The 20,463-nt window shown below is 43.2% G+C and overlaps 1 protein-coding gene across 8 annotated transcripts in view; it reads left to right on the forward strand.

Annotated features, from left to right (window-relative positions):
- Positions 1–20,463, forward strand: part of NTNG1 (netrin G1) — a 366,458-nt gene that overhangs the window by 240,760 nt on the left and 105,235 nt on the right. The window lies entirely within an intron of this gene.

Consider the following 20,463-nt stretch of genomic DNA (forward strand, 5'->3'; position numbering starts at 1 on the left):
TCTCATTTACCTCACAGGGTGTTTGTTGTGGGGCAAGGAAGTGAGGGAGATTGTAAAGTGCTCTGAGACTCTGAATGAAGGACAGGGTAAAAATCCAATCTCTTATTCTTCATCTTCATATTGAAGCAAATGGCCATGCTTCTTCAGTGGCTGCCACATACTATAATGGCTAGCAGAGCCAATACTGAGAAATGACACAGACCCTGACACAGAAGGAAACTTTTAGCCATATAATGTCACAGTGGTTTTTTTGCTTTTGTGGTTCTAGGCTTGTATTCTGGAATAAGGTTTCAACCTTTGCTTAAAGTGGTAAGGTAAGTGTAGGATGCATCACATTCACTCTCTTCTTGATACTGCAGTGGTGTGTGGTTTATCTCAGGCTATACAGATCTGTTACACAGACTGAAAAGTTTATTTGCTTGCTTGTTTGAAAAAAATTATACCCTATCAGGGTCACCAAGGCAGCTAACAGATTAAAAACATACCCAAGAAAAACTATTAAAATTAAACAAAAACACATCATTAAGACAAATAAAACCAAGGATTTCTGTCCTATGTTTTAATGTTTTTGCAATGAAATTAAATTGCAATTAAAACATAAGGTAGAAATGATCACTGAAGTAACACTAGACAAAACAAAAAGAAGTCTTTACCCACTGGCAGAAGATAGCAGCAGAAGGGGACAAACGAGTCCTTATGGGGAGAAGTTTTCAGAGTTTTGATGCCATAACTGAGGAGGACGTCGCCCAGATTGCTACCTGCCTAATCTCTGATTAATTTACATCCACTCCCAAGCTGCCTGCAGGCACCAGTGCAGGGTTTCTACAGCCTCCCTTCAACCAGTCAGAAGCACAAGATTGAGCTTATCATCATCCACATATGATTGGGCGGCAGCCCAGCCCAAATCTCCAGATGACCTCACCCATCAATTTCATGTAGATGCTGAAAAGCATAAGAGATAAGATGAAGCCTTGCAGGCTGAGCAGTAGTCTTCCAGCACAACCTTCTGAAACCTTCCTTCTGGTAGGAGCAACAACTGCCACAAAATGGTGCCCCCCAGTCCCAGCCCAGAAAAGCAGTCCAAAAGGATACCATGACTGATGGTGATGAAAGCCACTAAGAGGTCTAGGAGAATTTTGCTGGCTAGTTTTAATATGCCTTAAGTTTCACAGCCTCTGGCAGAACAATGACTCCTGGTTAAGTTAACGTAAACTAAAAGAAACAATAAACCAATGGTTGTCAATAAAGCACTTCTCCCCTTCAAAGTGCAATAGTCTTTATTCTTCTCACCATGACTGCCACCACCAATGGCAAGTCTACATTTGTTATTAGTCCCAAAAGGCAAATATGGCTCTCAGAAAGAGAAAATGTCTGCCCTGTCCAGAACACGTAGATCCACATTGCCTCAATTACATGGATTTGGATCAAGTTTCTATTGAATTTAGGACCAGTTCTGATTTAAACTTCTTATATTGTTTAGGAATACAATATCCATCTACATTTTGTATTCCTAAATAATGCTTTTCATGTCTCCAGTGTCTCTGAGTAAGACAAACAAGCAGTTGTATTGTTTTGCAAGTTGCCATAAATGCATGGCTTGAATAAAAATGAGCTCCTAAGCCGTTTGCATATTTGATTTTCTTTATTATTCTCCAATCCACAAGATGGAATAGGATAATTTTTAAATAAAAATAACAGTGCAAAGACTTTGATTAGAATCAAGCCCAGTGTGCTCTTTAATGCATCAGTTGATGAAATTACAACCAATAATGGAAAGATATTTTTGCCCTACTATGTAAAGCAGAGGTATCAAATGTGACCCCCAAAGGGCTCCTATCAGACCTGCAAGCAACTGGCCATTGTCTGCTTCCTTCCCCATCTCCTGCTTCCTTTGGTCACTTCTTTAAAAATTTCTCCTGTGCAGTGCAGCTGAGCAGATCAGCCTCTGCCCTTGTCTGTCTTCCCTCCCCCCTCTTCCCCAAGGCAGGAGAAGGAGCCTCAGCCAGTGGAGGAGCTTGGCTGTGTAGCTCTGCTGTGAGATTGAGAGAGCCTGACACAGCTAGAGTTCTCTTAATCAAAGCTCGAGCTGTGCCAGGATCTCTCAATCATGCAGCAGAGCTACAGAGCCAAGCTCTTTTATTGGGTGAGGCTCCTCCTCACTCATTCTCCTTTGGGGAAGAGGGGGAGGGGAAGAGGGAATAAGCAGGTGGTTCCTTTGCTTGACTGCATTGCAGGGGAGAAGTACAAAAAGCACCTTTAAGACCAACACAGTTTTATTCAAGGTAAGAGCTTTTTGCCTTGCTACAGTGTGTGTGTGTATGTGTGTGTGAAGCTTGTTTTGCCAGGGCTCTTTTGCACCGTATTCATGACCTCATGATCCAGTCTTTCTCAGTAGGAAAGCAATGTGGACTATTTATTTTGCACTGTATTCATATGTACAAATGCTCACAATGCCCAGCCATTTCATGTTTTCCCCTGGGTCCTACAGTGCACTGAGCACTGTAATACAACTTAACAGATACACACCTGAACAGCATACAGCACAGATATTGTCTCCAGATTTTCATGCAATAATTCAGAGCAAAACGTATCAGGTCTCAGAGACTGTTAAACAAAATATTGCAAGCATGCTAATGTTTTAAGCATGTTTTATTTTAAGTAAAAAATTAATTGTGTTTGTCTGTGCCCTTTATGAAGTTATGGAGGAGGACAGAGACATGTTAGTGCTCGGCCCCCCTCCAATCTGCGTCCCATCCCAAGGGTAACAGGTAGTAGGACCAGATGTAACCCGCCTCCGTCATTGGTGTTATGCAACGCCAGGTCCATTAACAACAAGACCTCAACTCTTCAAGAGTTTATGCTCGAACAGAACATGGACCTGGCTTGCGTGACTGAGACCTGGATCCGGGAGGGTGATACAGTGGCCCTCTCGCAAACAGCTCCCCCAGGTTACTCGGTCTTCCACCAATCGCAGACTAGCGGGCGGGGGGGAGGAGTGGCATTATTTGCACAGGAGGCTTACTCCTTCAGGGCGCTCCCGGCCCCAAAGATTGAGGGCATTGAATGTGCCGGTCTGAGTTGGGAGGTTGGAGAGGGGTTGGCGATTTGGCAGGTGTACCGTACGCCTAACGCACCAGCCGACGCCTTACCATCCCTGATTGAGGCGGCGACAGGCTGGGCGCTGGAGCACCTAAGATTGATAATCCTGGGTGACTTCAACGTCCATGCTGATGACCCGTCCTCTAGTCAGGCGACGGACCTAGTGTCTTCCATGGCGACACTGGGACTCTCTCAATTTGTTGTAACCCCCACTCACCAGGCCGGACACATGTTAGACCTGATCTTTGTGGCTGGGGTAGCAGTGAGCGATATATCCGCAGAGGCGGTGCCATGGTCGGATCACTTCGCCCTCAAGGCCCGTGTAGATATGCCTCCCCAAACCTGTTTAGGCGAAGAGCCGATTATGGCTCACCCGCGGAGCCAAATGGACCCGGAACGGTTCCAGATGGCTCTGCGGGACCCCTGGTCCTCTGGCGACTCCCTCAATGACCTGATTGAGACCTGGAATAGCCGGCTCTCTAGGGCCATCGAGGAGATCGCACCTCGGCGCCCTCTGCGACCTCGGACTAAGCTGGCCCCGTGGTATACCCCGGAATTATGCCAGCTGAAACAAGGTCTTAGACGGCTAGAGAGGCAGTGGCGGCGTACTCGTGATGAAGCGACTAGAACATCTTATAGGAAGTTCATGAAGTCCTATGAGATGGCAGTCAAGGCCGCAAAGAAGACATACTTTGTGGCTAAGATTGCATCTGCAAATTCGTGCCCGGCCCAATTATTTAGAATAATTCGGAACCTTACTACATTGCCACAGGGCAATTTAAAAGCTAAGGAATTGGAGATTGGCTGTGAGGCTTTTGCGAAATTTTTTGCTGATAAGGTCCAATCGCTCCGCCACGACTGCCCTGCCAATTTGGACGCAGTAAGTGAACTCGAGGCCCAATGCGTTTCTTCTGATTTAACCCTGGATCGCTTCGACCCGCTCAGCTTGGAGGAGGTCGACAGAATTCTTGGCACTGCGCGATCCACGACTTGTGATCTGGACCCATGCCCCTCCTGGCTAATTAAGGCCTGCCAGGAGGAATTAAGATATCCTATACGGGATATTATAAATCGATCTCTTTCAGAGGGTGCTTTTCCAACACCCCTGAAAGAGGCACTGGTCCGCCCTCTCCTGAAAAAAGTTTCATCAGACCCGGCCGAATTGGCACATTCTCGACCGGTCTCAAATTTGCCCTTTTTGCGCAAAATTATTGAGAGGGCGGTGGCGCTGCAGTTACAGGATTTTTTGGAGGACGCTTCCACCTTAGACCCATGCCAGTCCGGCTTTCGCCCGGGCCATGGGACGGAAACAGTCCTGGTCGCCCTCATGGATGACCTCCGACGACAACTGGACCGAGGCGGCTCGGCAGTATTGCTGCTGCTAGACCTATCGGCTGCGTTCGATATGGTCGACCATCGGCTGCTGACCCGCCGCCTCGCCAACGCGGGAATTCGGGGGCTAGCCTTACAGTGGCTCTCCTCCTTTCTTGAAGGTCGGGGACAAAGGGTGGCAATTGGGGGGGAGCTGTCTCAGAGGCACCCACTTAATTGTGGGGTGCCTCAGGGGGCAGTTCTCTCCCCGATGTTGTTTAACATCTTCATGCGCCCCCTTGCCCAGATTGTACGGAGGTATGGGCTGGGTTGTCATCAATATGCAGATGACACTCAGCTCTATCTACTGATGGACGGCCGGGCTGGCGATGTCCCTATAAATTTGGACCGGGCGTTGCAAGCCATGGCTGACTGGCTCAGGCTGAGTGGGCTGAAGTTGAATCTGGCGAAGACTGAGGTCCTTTGCGTGGGCCGCGGCGGACCGGGAGGGGAGATTACCCTACCGACTTTTGACGGTGCGCCACTGATACCAGTGCGCAAAGTCAAGAGCCTAGGAGTGCTACTGGAATCCTCCTTATCAATGGAGGCCCAGATAGCTGCCACTGCTAGATCCGCCTTCTTTCATCTCAAGAGGGCGAGGCAGTTGGCTCCCTTCTTGGAGCGCAGCGACCTAGCAACTGTGATCCACGCAACGGTCACCTTGAGACTAGACTACTGCAATGCCCTCTACATGGGGCTGCCCTTATACCAAACACGGAAACTTCAGGTAGTCCAGAACGCGGCGGCCAGGCTGCTAATGGGACTACTACAGTGGGAACACGTGCGGCCTGGGCTGCGGGATCTGCACTGGCTGCCGGTTGTGTACCGTGTTCGCTATAAAGTGCTGGTCATTACCTTTAAAGCCCTATATGGCCGAGGACCTGCCTACCTAAGGGACTGCCTCTCCCCATATATCCCCCAGAGAGCACTGAGATCCAGTTCTCAAAATCTGCTAACAATCCCTGGGCCAAGAGAGGCTAGACTGAAGATTACCAGGGAGCAAGCCTTCTCCGTAATGGCCCCTCGATGGTGGAACCATCTTCCAGAGATGATACGAGCCCTGCGGGACCTGAACCAATTCCGCAAGGCTTGCAAAACATTTCTTTTCCAGCTTGCCTTTGAAACAGAACCCTGCTAAACTGACGTGTAGTTACCTAGCCATCTTGTGGATATCATAACTTATAGTATTTATAGCACCTATTTTATCTATTTTATTTAATTATTTATGTAACTGATTATATTTAAATTGTTGTGTATATTGTTTTACTTGAATCATGGAATGCCATGTCTGTAAGCCGCCCTGAGCCCGCCTTTGGCGGGGGAGGGCGGGATATAAAAATAAAATTATTATTATTATTATTATTATTATTATTATTATTATTATTATTATTATTATTATTATTATTATTATTATTATTATATCTCTACTACCTGGCATTACATTTTATGACACACAAGGCTCAACCCAACTGTTGGGGAATTACACCTTATTACCTTTGATGCCATCTGGACTTCAGATACTGAACTCGAGGTCCATTGAGAGAATCTTGATAAAGTCAGTTTCCCATCTCTTCGTAAATCTGAACATTTTCCGTGCCAATTAATGCTCTTCTCATCCTCTCTCCCAACTGAATAGCCTTAACAGACCTTTCCTAACCTGAGATACCCTCTTTTCTGGCAGCTGTCTTGCAAAAAATTCTGGGGGCTGTAGTTAGTAAGTGTTTTGAGTGCTTTAAACAGTAAGTGAATATTTTAATGAATGGATGTTTCATAAAGGAGCCAATCTTTATAAAAAAAATTTCCACAATACCAGCAAGGTCTCATTTATGTCAGATCTGGCCCTCCTAACAAATGAGTTCAGCACCCCTGAAAAGGTATTTGTATTCCAGATATATACTTAGATATTCAGATTTTTACTATTTCAACACACTTGCTTTTCTGTTCTACAATCCTAAATTTTTGTTTTAGTGTGCATGCTCTTCAAGTCATTCATAAGTCCTTCAGTGTACTGGCTTATTTTAGCTGAGCTAAGCATCCTTTGGTCTCTTATCCATCCATTATGCATCTGTCCTTCCAGTACACAAGTCATTTTTGAAGCTTCAGAATGAATTTTCTAACTATGGCATGTGCAGAATTTAATAAAATAGTTTTCTTGCATCAGATTGATAAAGATATAGGGAATCCCATATCTGTGTTTTTGGAACACGATGGGGTTCACTATGAAGCACAAAATGTCACTTCCATTTTCTACATTTGCAGCATGAATCCCTTATAATTTCCCATGAAATCTAATGTCAGAAAATATTATTAAATCTCCATTGAATGAAACCTCATAAAGATCTTCAGAAATTTGCTTAGTAATAACTGCCTCAAGACCATACAGTATAGTGCTTCCCTCTAAGGTATGCCCTCAAATTTATCATGGCCACTGTATGCTAAAGTCTAATCTGCCCCTACTGATGGCATCTTTATTGAATGACAAAAAAATTTCTAGCATTATTAAAGCTAATGAGCCTGCACTAAGGAAGGAGCACAGACCAGAGTTAAATCCATCTAAGTCAGTGGGCTTTCAGTGGTGAAACTTTATTGACGACTGCACTGTTAGAAAACTAGTGATCCAACAAACTTAGTGGGCCACACTGGGCCCAGAGGTTAACTATCTGTCAGGATAGTGATTGGAGGCAGAAAGCAGACTCTCTTGTGCATGTTTTAGAAAGGAGCAGATGCTTACAAAGGCTGGTGTCCTGCCACTTCCCACTAGATTGTCCACATAACAGTTGGACATAGTCAGGGCTTTTTTTGTAGCAGAAACTCCTTTGCATATTAAGCCACACAACCCTGATATAGCCAACCCATCAAGAATGTACTAAGAGCCCTGTAAACTCTTGGAGGATTGGCTACATCAGGGGGGGTGTGGCCTAATATGCAAAGGAGTTCCTGCTACAAAAAAAGCCCTGGGCATAGGGGTTTGTGGGGTAAATGCAACATTTATTTGTATTTAGTTGTACTTATTGCAAATTCATTGGGTAAAGTTTGTTAACAGCAATCATTATTAAAAATCATATAAAGGTGTGGTGAATGCACACAAATGACCAACATGAGTAGGGGAGTTCACACATTGGTCAGCCAACAAGCAGTCTCCAAGGAATGCTGAGGCTGTTAAGAAGTGGATAGAGTCTATTAGTGTAGTAAACAGTATGTGGTCTCCATATGATCATTAGGAAAACCACACAGGCAGTTTTTAAAATTTAAAATTAACTTGGCATTGCGTGAAATACTTGGACCATTCGTTATCCCTTTATTGCTCTATGCTGACAATGCAGTTGTACTGTCACATTCGCAGAAGGGCCTCAAGCACCTGTTACTCGCTTTTACTTCATACTGTGAGACAAATTTCCTGCCTATAAACTATGTAAAATCCAAAATTATAGTATTTTCAAAGTGCTGGAAACCACAAAGCTGGTGCCTCAAGGGAAATAATATTGAACAGGTGAAATATTTCAAATATTTGGGGATCTTTTTCCAATACAATCATAACTGGAAAGTACAACGCAAACAAGCGGTCATCTCAGCAAGGTGTACTTCATCTGCGGTGGTTAGCTTTTTTACAAGAAGGGCAACCAATTTGTCCCAGCTGCCATTCGTGTTTTTAATGCTAAAACAGTTTCTCAGTTGGAGAGCCAGTTTGGTGTAGTGGTTAAGTGTGCGGACTCTTATCTAGGAGAACCGGGTTTGATTGCCCACTCCTCCACTTGCACCTGCTGGAATGGCCTTGGGTCAGCCATAGCTCTGGCAGAGGTTGTCCTTGAAAGGGCAGCTGCTGTGAGAGCCCTCTCCAGCCCCACCCACCTCACAGGGTGTCTGTTGTGGGGGAGGAAGGTAAAGGAGATTGTGAGCCGCTCTGAGACTCTTCGGAGTGGAGGGCGGGATATAAATCCAATATCTTCTTCTTCTTCTTCTTCTTCTTCTTCTTCTTCTTCTTCTTCTTCTTCTATGGGATCTCTATTTGGGTTTGTGCCCTAAATTTCCAACTTGAGCAAATTCAGGCAGCATTTTTACGTTGTATTTTGGGGGTCCCCAACTGTGTTAACTATGCAGCAATGTGCCTAGAGACTGGAACCCATTTGATTGAGACATGGCTACTAACTATAAAGTTTTGGCTACACCTACACTTTAGGGCAGACCCTGCTAGTTATATCCATATGATGCCAGCAGATTCCTTCGTTTCCAACTGGTATAGTCTGATCCATAAGAAAATACATTCCATAGATGTACCCTGGACAACCTCTGTATGCTAAGTGAAACGCAGGCATTCAGAATCCTGAAACAGAGGATTTTAGATATTGAGAAACAGTCCCTTTGTTCTTCTGACATAAAACTTGTTCTCCTTTAGCATTTGGTATCTTAAGAACATAAGAACATAAGAGAAGCCATGTTAGATCAGGCCAATGGCCCATCCAGTCCAACGTTCTGTGTCACACAGCAGCCAAATATATATATATATATATATATATATATATATATATATATATATATATATATATATATATATATATATAGACACACACACATACTCTGTGGCTAATAGCCACTGATGGACCTCTGCTCCATATTTTTATCTAACCCCCTCTTGAAGGTGGCTATGCTTGTGGCCGCCACCACCTGTGGCAGTGAATTCCACATGTTAATCACCCTTTGGGTGAAGAAGTACTTCCTTTTATCCGTTTTAACCTGTCTGCTCAGCAATTTCATCGAATGCCCACGAGTTCTTGTATTGTGAGAAAGGGAGAAAAGTACTTCTTTCTCTACTTTCTCCATCCCATGCATTATCTTGTAAACCTCTATCATGTCACCCCTCAGTCGACGTTTCTCCAAGCTAAAGAGCCCTAAGCGTTTCAACCTTTCTTCATAGGAAAGGTGTTCCAGCCCTTTAATCATTCTAGTTGCCCTTTTCTGAACTTTCTCCAATGCTATAATATCCTTTTTGAGGTGTGGCGACCAGAACTGCACACAGTACTCCAAATGAGACCGCACCATCGATTTATACAGGGGCATTATGATACTGGCTGATTTGTTTTCAATTCCCTTCCTAATAATTCCCAGCATGGCGTTGGCCTTTTTTATTGCAAATGCACACTGTCCTGACATTTTCAGTGAATTATCTACCACGACCCCAAGATCTCTCTCATGGTCAGTCTCTGCCAGTTCACACCCCATCAACTTGTATTTGTAGCTGGGATTCTTGGCCCCAATGTGCATTACTTTGCACTTGGCCACATTGAACCGCATCTGCCACGTTGACGCCCACTCACCCAGCCTCAACAGATTCCTTTGGAGTTCCTCACAATCCTCTCTGGTTCTCACCACCCTGAACAATTTAGTGTCATCCGCAAATTTGGCCACTTCACTGCTCACTCCCAACTCTAAATCATTTATGAACAAGTTAAAGAGCATGGGACCCAGTACCCCTGCGGCACCCCACTGCTTACCGTCCTCCACTGCGAAAACTGCCCATTTATACTCACTCTCTGCTTCCTATTACTCAGCCAGTTTTTGATCCACAAGAGGACCTGTCCTTTTACTCCATGACTCTCAAGCTTTCTAAGGAGCCTTTGATGAGGAACTTTATCAAAAGCTTCCCAGTTCATGAGTTGCCTGCTGCCTACCTTTCCCAGATTACTTCACCCCAGGTACGCCATTCCTTTATGTTAGCAAGACTCAATGTTCTACCCTCAGCAGTACTGTCTGGGAGGTTTGCCAAGATCCCTTACCAGGATAGAGTCTGTCCATGTCACGGAAGGCAATGGTGGCCCATGTCTTACTTTACTGTGATTTTTACAGGGAAGTGCAGGACTGTATAATCAAACCTATTCTGTGTAATCTTTATGGATTACCTGAGGCGAAGTTAGTTTTCTTTCTACTATCAGACCAATGTCCCCATATCACAAGCCTAGTTGCAAAGTACCTTTTGGCTGCCATAACAATCAGGGACCAAAAGACTAGTTTCCCTTCTTGATGTTTGACTGGTTTTTATAGCTGAAACTCCATGTAAATTTGCTATGCTGTACTTTTTATTTCTATGCCAATAAAGGTATTTGGATTGGATTGGCATGAAATACTACTAAGTGTTCACATTCTCTGATGTTCTTCGATATAGCAGCATCATAGATTACTGTATACAAAATCAAAGAGTTGTTACAGACTTTACTGACTGGTAATTGTTTGAAGGGATCTCAGGCTGCAGTCCTTTCAGCTCTGATAGTTGATGGCCTTTTAACTGAATATGGGTTTTCTTTTATACAAACTAGATAGTACCATGGTGCAGAGTGGTAAAATGCAGTACTACAGTCCAAGCTCTACTCACAACCTGAATTTAATCCTGGCGGGAGCTGGGTTCACGTAACCAGTTCAAGGTTGACTTAGCCTTCCATCCTTCTGAGCTGGGCCATCTCGCCCACTAGGCAAACTAGGTGGTTGCCTAGGGCACCGGGAGGGGGGCACTGAATTGGGCTCCCCCCCTCCTGGTGCCCAAGACAACCACTTAGTTTGCCTCTCTCCCTCTGCCCCGTTGCTGCTGCCAGCCACTGCCAGCCCCCTCCCTTCCACTGCACTCCCGAAGCTCACTGCCGCCGCTGCTAGCCACCAGTAGCGCCTCCCTTCCCTTCCGCCATGCTCCACCTGCCCCCCAAAAGCTCACCACCACTGCTGCCACCAGCTACCGCCAGCCCCCTCCCTTCCCTTCCGCCATGTTCCGCCCACCCCCAAAGCTTAAAAAAATGCCCAGATGCCAGCTTTGGGGGAAGGGGAGGAGGAGATGGGCAATGGAGCATGGCGCTGCGGAGGGAGGGAAGGAGGGGCAGTGGGCAGGGAGCCAGCCTGGGGCACCATGTGCCCTAGGGCCAGCACTGCTTCCAAGGCTTGCTAGGGGTAAAGTGTAGATGACTGGGGAAGGCAATGGCAAGCCACTCCATAACAAAAAGTCTGCCAAGAAAACATGATGTGACATCAACTCTCATTTCTCAAAAGTGTGCATAGAAAATAAACTCTTTGTAAGAAAGTCTAGCACCACAAATATAGAATAATTATAGTCTGCTTAACAGAGCCTCTTCCCTAGACTAGCTTAACACAACATTTTTTCTGCCAATTTTAATTAAACAGAAAAAGGTGTTTGTTAATATTCCTAGCTAGTAATGAGCTATCACTTAAATAGCAACCATTCAGCAAGCATCATTTATTTCAACTACAGAAGAAAATGCCTGCTCATCTATCCAGTTACCATTTCTATTTTCTATTATCTTGACGCTCCTTAAATCTACCATAGGTTTGCTTTACCCAAGAGATATGTGTGTGGGCTGCTGCTTGCTTCAGGTCAAACTTCTTTTAAATGGAAGTTAGGGTTGGCAGCTGTTCATTTGCACGCGTTAAAAAAATATATTCGTACCCATTCCTTGTGTTGCTTTGCCTAATTACTAGTCACTCTGTGGAACAGGTGACGAATATCCACAGAAGAATCTTTCCAACCACCGGATGTAAAATCATTAGGAAAATAATCAACCAAGGTTGCTAAATACCTGGGCACCATTCCAGCTTTCTATTTGAAGACGATTTTAAGGCATTTCTGACATCTACTGGAAAGAAATAACAATGCTGTAGTGCTGATACAATAAGCTTTTTTTGTTGTTTCATTTAGAAGCGACTTGAAGGAAATTTTTAGAGAGGAATTTGATATTTGGTCCAATCTACTTACAAGATGTCTATTGTTACATGCACAGATTAATTAATCTCCAAATGGTCCAGGAATACTCAAAATTAAAATGATGAGAAATATTGGCTAGAGCAGCTTTCCTTAAATTTTTAGCAACGTAGGTTCCTCAAACCAATTTGCGGGGAGATTCTATTAAAGTAAACAGACTTTTACAATATATTTTTATTGAAGCATCCCATGGTGACATGATTAAACTAACACATAGCCACGGTTTGCAAATTACCAGGTGAAGCGACCTGCAGTCTTACAAGGTTGGAGTATTTTTACAACCCTTTTCTAGTCTGAAAGACTGAAAGGAAAAATGTTTTGGGTGGATTTAAAGGTAAAGGTAGTCCCCTGTGCAAGTGCCAGATGTTTCCAACTCTGTGGTGACGTCATGACATTTTTATGGCAGACTTTTTTTTTACAGAGTGGTTTGCCATTGCCTTCCCCAGTCATCTACACTTTACCCCCAGGTGGCCAGCTCAAGGTTAGCTCAGCCTTCCATCCTTCCAAGGAAGGATGAGTACCCAGCTAACCACAGTGAACTTTTTCAAGCTATCAAATAGTCCATAAGAACCTATAATAGTCATTCAACAGGCAAGTCACTTCCACAAGTACAGATGAATAGCTTTTAGAACTGAAAAGAAGAAACAGATAGCAAGACAAAGCATGGATCCATGTAAAATTTATTCCTGTGGCTCCAAATAAGGATTCAAGTTATTATAAAACACTGAGAAACTGCCTGTTACTAAAAGGAGTGTCCATTTGTTTTCTGTAGATTCCAGTCTTTGTTTGTACTTCCGTATTATCTCTTGGAACATAGTTGGGTGGAAGAGTAAAGTGAATGACTCAGATTTTTTTGACTTTTAAAAATCCTTTTACTGTGTCTTGCTTCAGGAAACATGGGTTGGAGACAGTTTTAGACTGATGGATTTTAAAGTTTTTAATCTCCCTGCCTATAGAACTTACTCTACAGGTTGCTGCAAAGCAGGCCTGGCTGCTTTGTTGAAATCCAACTTACCATTTAAGATGGTCCTATTGGACCTCTGCCCGCCACTTGCCCAGGCTTTATTGTTGTCCTCCCCAGCACTGACTCTAATTGTGATTAATGTTTACCTAGCCCCTTTTAATGGAGAGCTGGAGTTAGTTGCTGTTTGGGAGAAATTTTCTGAATATGTTACATCTAGGAAATTCCATACTGCTCAGCTCACGATTTTTGGTGATTTTAATGCTCGGATAGGCAGTAATAATCAGAAATGGATCTCACATTTTGGTTTTGAAGCTGTTGAATCCCTTCCACTACAATTATGTTTGCCCTGTTAATCCCAATTTTTTTATATAAAACAGTTTTATTAATTTGCAATATATTGTTATAATATTCAAGAAATAAAAAGTCAATACAAATTTATATCAATACATTACACTTTTCCCCCCTCCTCCTCTCCTCCCTCTTTATGACCCCCGCTGGTGTTTACTTAAATTGATAAAAATACAAGATAATTTTATCATACCAAGAATCTTCATATTAAAACCTTATCACAATAAAAAAAGAAAAGAGAAGAATGAGTATTAAAAAAATCAAACCCTATATGTCCAACTTCATTTCTTTATAACATAAAAAAAAATTTCTTAGCAAGATTTAGTCCATTATTCCACAAAACTTCCGCTATTATCAAAAATCACTAAATGTCCCTTTACCTTCCAGTAGTTAATCCAAAGATTTTTTAACCAACAAGGCAGGTCCTAGATTAATTGAATTCTGCATAGCACATAATGTTATAATATTTAATGGTCTTTCCAGATTTCTGGCTGCAACTGATTTTACTTTTTTTTCCTCACAGGGTCGCAGTGTGATAGATAATTGTTTAGGTTCACCTAGCCTTTTGTCGTCTATTGATAACATTTCTATAGATTCGCACACAGGAAGTGACCATCTGTCCCTGATATTATCTTTAAGATTGGATCTGGAGGCTATTACAGTATCATCTTCCCAATCTGTGATAGGCTCTGAGAATTTTTTTTTTTTTTTAAATTAAGTGGTCCTAAGCCCTAGAAAGGAAGTTTTCTTTCTTCTTTGGCTCTGAAGCGCTGTGCAAATTAAGGAATTCAGTCATAAATGCTAAATCTGCCAATGGAATCCTTTCAGGATTCTCATTATTAATTGATTACATAAGAACATAAGAACATAAGAGAAGCCATGTTGGATCAGGCCAACGGCCCATCAAGTCCAACACTCTGTGTCACACAGTGGCAAAAAATGTTATATACACACATACACTGTGGCTAATAGCCACTGATGGACCTGTGCTCCATATTTTTATCTAAACCCCTCTTGAAGGTGGCTATACTTGTGGCCGCCACCACCTCCTGTGGCAGTGAATTCCACATGTTAATCACCCTTTGGGTGAAGAAGTACTTCCTTTTATCCGTCTTAACCTGTCTGCTCAGCAATTTCATCGAATGCCCACGAGTTCTTGTATTGTGAGAAAGAGAGAAAAGTACTTCTTTCTCTACTTTCTCCATTCCATGCATTATCTTGTAAACCTCTATCATGTCACCCCGCAGTCGACGTTTCTCCAAGCTAAAGAGTCCCAAGCGTTTCAACCTTTCTTCATAGGGAAAGTGCTCCAGCCCTTTAATCATTCTAGTTGCCCTTCTCTGCACCTTCTCTAAAGCTATAATATCCTTTTTGAGGTGCGGCGACCAGAACTGCACACAGTACTCCAAATGAGACCGCACCATCGATTTATACAGGGGCATTATGATACTGGCTGATTTGTTTTCAATTCCCTCCCTAATAATTCCCAGCATGGCATTGGCCTTTTTTATTGCAAACGCACACTGTCTTGACACTTTCAGTGAGTTATCTATCATGACCCCAAGATCTCTCTCTTGATCAGTCTCTGCCAGTTCACACCCCATCAACTTGTATTTGTAGCTGGGATTCTTAGCCCCAATGTGCATTACTTTGCACTTGTCCACATTGAAACGCATCTGCCACGTTGACGCCCACTCACCCAGACTCAACAGATCCCTTTGGAGTTCCTCACAATCCTCTCTGGTTCTCACCACCCTGAACAGTTTAGTGTCATCCGCAAACTTGGCCACTTCACTGCTCACTCCCAACTCTAAATCATTTATGAACAAGTTAAAGAGCATGGGACCCAGTACCGAGCCCTGCGGCACCCCACTGCTTACCGTCCTCCACTGCGAAGACTGCCCATTTATACTCACTCTCTGCTTCCTATTACTCAGCCAGTTTTTGATCCACAAGAGGACCTGTCCTTTTACTCCATGATTCTCAAGCTTTCTAAGGAGCCTTTGATGAGGAACTTTATCAAAAGCTTTCTGGAAGTCAAGGTAAACAACATCTATCGGGTCTCCTTTGTCCACATGTTTGTTCACCCCCTCAAAGAAATGCAACAGGTTAGTGAGGCAAGATCTTCCCTTGCAGAACCCATGCTGAGTCTTCCTCAATAACCCGTGTTCATCAATGTGCCTACTCATTCTGTCCTTGATAATGGTTTCTACCAACTTTCCCGGTATTGAAGTCAGACTGACTGGCCTGTAATTTCCCGGATCTCCTCTGGAACCTTTTTTAAAGATGGGATTACTGTAGTGCTAAAGCTAAACTTGTGATTTTGTGAAGATCCAATTTCTCTAGCTGGTTTAACACAGACTGTTTAGCTCAGAAACAAGAACTGAGAGCACTGTTTAATGAGTCCTCTGAAGACCCAGCAAAAATTAAGGCCTATATTTCTTGTAAGAAAGCCTACTTGGAGCTTATCACATCTAAAAAGAAAGGTTTCTTTCAGAATAAATGGGACGAGCTTTACCATTCAATAATATCTAAAGATAATAAGGCCTTCTGGGGAATCATTTCGGGTAATCTAAAAAGCAATTCTGTTACTGACCCAACTATCTCTGCGCAAGCATGGGTTGATTACTTATCTAACGTATTTGCTGCTCCATGTGTATCCCCTCCTATCTTAGTAAACCCCGTTGTTACTGACATGCTGGTCTGGCCTCCAGTAACTCTGGATGAAATTGATGATTTATTGAAGGGTTTAAAAGTGGGTAAAGCACCAGGCCCTGATGGCCTTCCCGCTGAGGTTTTCACAAAGTTTGCTGACTGGTGGCTCTTGCCCCTTGCAAAACTGTTCACTTTCATTGATCTGCATGGTTTCATCCCAGACTCTTGACTTGATTCTATAATTATCCCAATCTACAAAAAAGGGGAGTTGGAGTTACCAGAAAATTTCTGCCCCATTAATTTATTATCTATAGTGGGCAAGCCATATGCCAAACATTTGGAACTCCAATTAATTGATTGGATGCGACTTGATAACATCATAGGTCCTGAACAAATTGGCTTTTCCAAAGGCAGATCTGCTATGAACCATTGCTGTACTCTGGCCTTCCTTGCAGAAAAATATATGCACACTGGGACTAACAAATTATATGCTGCTTTTATTGACCTGAAGAGCGCATTTGATTCAATAGATAGTGCTCAACTATGGTCTAAGCTAGGAAACCTGGGAATGGACCCTCGTCGGATGTTTCTTTTGAGAAAACTTCATTCCAATACATGTTGCCAAGTGAAATGTTCTTCTAGTGGTGACCTGACTAGTAAAAAAGTAAAAAAAGAGTTTTATTTAACTTTATTTCCCCCTTTCCCTCTCTATAAATAATCTTGGTGTTTCCGGCGGTGATATTTGGGGGATTTTTGGGGACATCACAGGAAGTGCTGTGAAGTCACTTCCTGTTTCCGGCAGTGGCATTTGGGGGAAATGATGTCATTTTGGGGAAATGATGTCACAGGAAGTGATGTCACTTCCTGCTTCCGGCAGGTGGCGCAGGGGAAATGATGTCACGGGAAGTGATGTCACTTCCTGTTTCCGGCAGGTGGTGCGGGGGAAATGATGTCACAGGAAGTGATGTCACTTCCTGTTTCCGGCGGTGGCATGACATCACCGGAAGTGACATCACTTCCTGTTTCACACCCCTACCTCCCCCCCCCAAGGTGTCCCTGGCTGGCCTTCAGACATTATGGCCACCCTACCAGCATCTTTAAGTCTCATCATTTTCTGTGGTAAAATGCCCCATTATTTATCAGACTTAACCATTCCAAGTTATCACGGGGCATTCATGTTGGCTAGATTAAACGCATTCCCCTCCAAAGTCTTACAGGGGAGATATTATCAAGTAACTTTATGTGATAGACTCTGTACCTGTGGAGCGAATATTCCTGACTCAATTCAGCATATATTGCTTAATTGTTCCATATATCATAATCTCCGTAAGGAACTATCTTGCAAGCTTTCTTTGTCCCCACATCCATTTACTGTGCCACCCTGTCATTATTTACTGAAGGACTAAGTGGGAGATTACTGAGGCTGTGGCAAAATTTTTGGCTGACATTCTTAAATGTAAATCTGATCTTGTATAAATGCACATGTAATCTCTGTTTCTTTTTGATTTTATCTCCTATGTCAGGGGTGGCCAACGGTAGCTCTCCAGATTTTTTTTGCCTACAACTCCCATCAGCCCCAGCCATTGGCCATGCTGGCTGGGGCTGATGGGAGTTGTAGGCAAAACACATCTGGAGAGCTACCCTTGGCCTCCCCTGTCCTATGTTTAACTTTTTACATTCTGTGTACTCTTATTTGCAACTGTTATGTCATTAAAGGTTTGAGGGGAAAATAATGGTCAAATAAACATTGTAACTATATGTTGTGGATATAAAAGTATGTAAAATGTTTAATATCTGTGGACTCATTCTTCTGTATTTCAGCCATTGTGTTTGTCAATCTCAATTGACTCTGAAACCCTATTTTGCATTGGCACATAAATTAGAGGCAGAGAAACAGAAGAAAGGGAACTGGAAGTCATTCCTCCTGGGAACAGTGGGGTTGAAGTGTTTGATTCTTACTCAGGGCTCTGGGGCACCTGTCCTTCTGCTTATATTGAGCAGAGAGACTTAGCTTCATAGGTTCCTCAGCTGAGGGGCCCTCCACTGGGCTTTGTCATTACTAGCTCTGTCAGGATGGGATTGTGTGTGGTGAAGTGGACTCAGGACTCCATGCTACCTTCATTCTGAATAGAGGGGCTTAGCTGCTGGTTGCCTTGCCAGAACCACCCCCCTCATATTTATCTCTGAACATCTCTCCCCATCTGGGGTTGTGTCAGGTGGACTCAAGGCTCTGAGCCACCTGTCTTTCTGCTTACACCGACCAGAGGAGCTCAGCTACTGGCCTCCTTGGCTGAGGACCAACACACTCCTGATCCTGCAGTTGTGATTTTTCCTGGGGCTACATGCTTTGGGGGGCTATAACTCAGCCCCCCCCCAATTCAATCTTCATCTTACTTGGAGGGCAAATAGAGGAGAGTCAGCTGGAGATTCATTGTCAATTTGGCATCTCCAGCCCATGGGGGAGCCATTCTACTGTATTGTGAACCTCATGGAATGAACTGGTTTGGTAAACAGGAAGGTTCATGGTTCATGCGGCCCCATGAACCATGAAATGAAATGAACCTAACTTTTCCAGGTTCATGTCCATGCCTAGTTTAGAATCAGATTAGAGAGCCTTTACGAAACTCGGTTCTTCTTTTATGCCATCAACATAATCAAAATGAGTTGGCAATCAGTAAACATATTTGCAAGCTAGTAACTTTTTATCAGTGTGCTGCACATATATGTAGAATAATTATTTATTCCATACTTGCATGACTTGTCTGCTTGATGCGCTTTGCTCTGTGGTGTTTTAACGAGTTCTATGGCACTTTGACTGCCAAGCCTTTCCCAGAGAAACCTTGAAAGTTTTGGTCAGTGCAGTACTGAAATTCTCTGTGTGCAACCCTTAGCTTCCTTTGTGCATAGGACAATGTCTTCTGAAGTAGTTATATTGGTAAACTTGGCTATGCCCTGAACTGCTTAATCTAGCAATGGATCTGTTTGTACTTGAAGGTAGCTGCAAAGCGCACTGTCTTAGTAGGCAATTGCAGGCTGGTGAAAAGGATGCAATGCACTTTGTTCTGCATGCACTGGATATTGTATAGATACTTAAAATACAATTAATTCTATTGCACAAACTTTTGAAAAGCTGTTTTTCACAATATGACAAAGGGGAAAAGTAGTAGCCAGGTAAAGGTACAAGATAGGCACTTTCCCTTACAAACAGGGATAGTGGGGTATGTGTAGTCTAATTCATGACAGGCAGATATGAATTTTACAATGGATTAGCAAATATTTGTCTGATGTTAACAGATGTTTACTCTTAAAGATAATGAAACATGTATCAATTGTTGGAGGGTGAGGACTGCTTGCAGTATGTATGTGTATGTATAAGCAACAGTTGTACAATCTGCTAATAATTTCTTGCTAATAGAACTGTTTCTTTCACAGCTGTAGCTTTACGATTCTGCAAAGGCTGCAGTAGTCGTACTCCTCATGGAGTTGGATCTGGGCCTTGGTATTCCAAGGTGGAGAGAGTCCGCTTTATCTCCTCATAGAAAAAGACCAGGGGATGCAGTAGTATCAAAGTCCCATTATACTGCAGATTCTGTTTCGACTTGAATGTACCTGTTTGTCTAAGCTGATAGATCAGAGGCTTTCACAGATGTGGGGGTAAAACAAATTGAGGTATCAGAATCATCGTCTTGCCATTTCAATGGTAGGTTTCAAATGAGACCTAGGCTGGGCATTAGTGAGTCCTTTACCTGTACATCAGTATCATAACAAATTATCATAAATAGTTGTAGGACCTCCACCTAACAGCTGTATTAATGTCATCAAGTGTTTTTCTATCAAGGCTCTTGAATCTTGGAGTACATCTTATCTGAAACTAGACAATCCTTAATCGCATTAGTGGGGTGGTAAGTCTCAGATCATACATATTGACCTGCAGTGACGTCTGAGCACAGACTGAATCAGGCCAGAGTTTCACCTGCTGAATTTCTACCCTTCATGCAGTGGAGCCCTATCAGAAAAACAGATGATAGCTCTTCTAGGATAAATGTTTCCACTCTGAAGGATCAGAATGCAAATTCTGTTCTCATTTAGGAGAAAATTTAATTCCTAGGAAAACAAAAGGTGTTTTGTGGTACATACAAACCACTTCTACTTCCAAGCCTTTCCCAATGAATCCTTGTAAGTTTAGTTCAGTGAGATGCTGAGAAATTTCTGTTTGTGAAGCTTTGTGTGTCTAGCTCACATACCACTCACAGAACTACAGTTGTCAGATTTG

Source organism: Heteronotia binoei, chromosome 2, assembly GCF_032191835.1.
Source record: "Heteronotia binoei isolate CCM8104 ecotype False Entrance Well chromosome 2, APGP_CSIRO_Hbin_v1, whole genome shotgun sequence".
NCBI classification, from domain to species: Eukaryota; Metazoa; Chordata; class Lepidosauria; order Squamata; family Gekkonidae; genus Heteronotia; species Heteronotia binoei.